General features: G+C 48.4%; 1 non-coding gene across 1 annotated transcript; it reads left to right on the top strand.

Moving 5' to 3' along the window:
• The first annotated feature begins 1,365 nt into the window (after window positions 1-1,365).
• Window positions 1,366-1,438, top strand: TRNAG-UCC (transfer RNA glycine (anticodon UCC)). The gene has a single exon. It is a non-coding gene; the product is annotated as a tRNA-Gly (tRNA).
• The last annotated feature ends 785 nt before the right edge of the window (window positions 1,439-2,223 follow it).

Below are 2,223 nucleotides of genomic sequence, written 5' to 3'. Positions count from 1 at the left end.
ACTCTGAATGGGCAGAAGGAAGGAAGGAAGAAGCACAGGAGGAAGTGGAGGAGAGAAGGGGTACTGGCAAAATGAACAAGGTTTTAGCACATGTAGGGCTTTCCATGTGGCTCAGTGGTAAAGAATCCACCTACCAATGCAGGAGACACAGGAGACCTGGGTTCGATCTCTAGGTCAGGAAAATCCCCTGGAGAAGGAAATGGCAACCCACTCCAGTATTCTTGCCTGGAGAATTCCACGGACAGAGGAGCCTGGCAGGCTACAGTCCATAGGGTCCAAAGAGTCAGACATGACTGAAGTGACTTAGGACGCATGCAAGGGAAGCTAATCACCCGATTCTGGCCTGGGGCTTCAGACAGACTATAGCATTCATTCCCTGTAACAAGGATGTGCTCTCTTCATTTCGTCATCCAGGAAGTGAACTCAGAAACACTGGGTGAGTTTCCCAAGTAAAGTGTAAAGTTAGGATTCAAAGTCTAGTCTGACCCCCCAAACTGTGCTTTCCTAGAACAGCGTGTTATAAAGGAGAAGGTGAGAATAAAGTGGAAATGAAGGATTGGCTGCGATAGATGGGTTACCTGGGGGAAGCCAAGGAAGGAGAACAGGAGTGGGGATTGAGGAACTCAGGAACCCCCAGAAAAGAGTCTTAAAGCTCAGAGTGATAGGAAAAGGGCACTAGGAGCTGTCTGCTTATCTGCAAATGTCTAAGGAGAGAGGAGATACGGCGGCAGTGTCTGTGTCTGGAGATGGAGCTAAAAGTTGGTGTTGAAGGTGGAACACTGGGTGGGCAGAGGGGCCGTGATTATCCCCGTGGGGGAGATGCTACTGCCCATCAGTACTGAGGGCATGACTCTGCAAATGGCAAGAAACAAGTTTCTTGGACCTTTGGAAAACAATAGACAGGAAATGGAAAGGGTCAGAAATAGGAGCTTTCTTAGGAGTAAGGGAGGCCCAGGGGAAATAAGAAGCTATCTTACCAACCTTCACTGGGGGCCCTTGTTTTAATATCCATCTTCCTCAGTAGACTGAACCTCTGGAAGAGAGTATCTGTTTCCCAGTCCTAGTGGAGTAGACACTCAAGAAACAAACCCTTGGGTGCCTTTCAGCTCAAACAGCCTACACTATTCTGCTATTCTGTTAGCACCATTTTCACTCTAGAAGAAGTGCTCTAGTTGGCCATAATTTTGTCTCTAAAGATGCTCGAAGTAAATAAAAAGTCCTTTCTCTCACCCAGAGAGCTTGTGTCAGGGTAGATAAATAAACACAGATACAAAAATTCCACAAAAGTTACCTGCCCTAAACCTCTATTGTCTGTTTTTCTCAAGTTGTCCTCAACAGTAACAATGTTTTTGTATTGTTGGGACTTCCCTGGTGGTCCAGTGGTTAAGACTCTGCACTTCCACTGCAGGGGGCATGGGTTTGATCCCTGGTCAGGGAACTTAAGATCCCGCATGCCTCTTGGTGTGGCCAAAATAAAAAGACAGTATCAATAACTTTCACAGCCACATTTACTAAATGCTTACTCTCTTCCAGGCACAGGACTAAAGACTGTAATCTGCCCAAGTTCACATATCTGGCCAGCAGTGGAGCCAAGGAGAATGGGTGCCTTTGGAAGGGTGATGCTACATTCAGTTGGCTGCTTCACATGGAGCAAGGCAGTCAAGGCTATCATGGACAAAGCACAGGTGAGCAGGCTTCTCAGTGGAAGGCAGAGGTGCCAAGTCACAGATGGAGGAAGTCTGAAGAAATGGGAGCTTCCTCTGTGGGACTTGACTCCCCACTAGCTGAGCTGATGGCTTTCCTACTTTCTTGCCATGGGTTTTCCTGTAATGAGACTAATTACTGTATCAATCCTCCCTTTGCCAGCAGATGAAGATGCCAAGCCTGCCAGACGGGCTCCTTCAGCTTCCCCTGCTGCTCCAGGCCAGTCACAGGTTAAAGCCCTGTTGGCAAGAGCTACCTATGGAGCTGGACTCCCAGTGTGGGGCCGCAGGGTGGGGGAGTCAGGTGTGATAGAAAGAATGGAGACTGAACGGAGCACCTTCCTCCATCTGCTGTTTCTATGCTTCCAACTCCTTCCAACTCCTCTTAATGACATCGAGGAAACATTTCCAAGTTGAGCTTAGAAAGCACGGGTTAAGCCCAAAGCCCTGTGCTGGGCAGTGGCTGTTCCAGCACAGAGAGAATCGCACTGGCTTCTGTATGTCTGCCTCCCTCATTCCC

This window comes from Bubalus kerabau, chromosome 5, assembly GCF_029407905.1.
Source record: "Bubalus kerabau isolate K-KA32 ecotype Philippines breed swamp buffalo chromosome 5, PCC_UOA_SB_1v2, whole genome shotgun sequence".
Lineage (NCBI taxonomy): Eukaryota > Metazoa > Chordata > Mammalia > Artiodactyla > Bovidae > Bubalus > Bubalus kerabau.
This window is presented reverse-complemented; position numbering and strand designations above follow the sequence as displayed.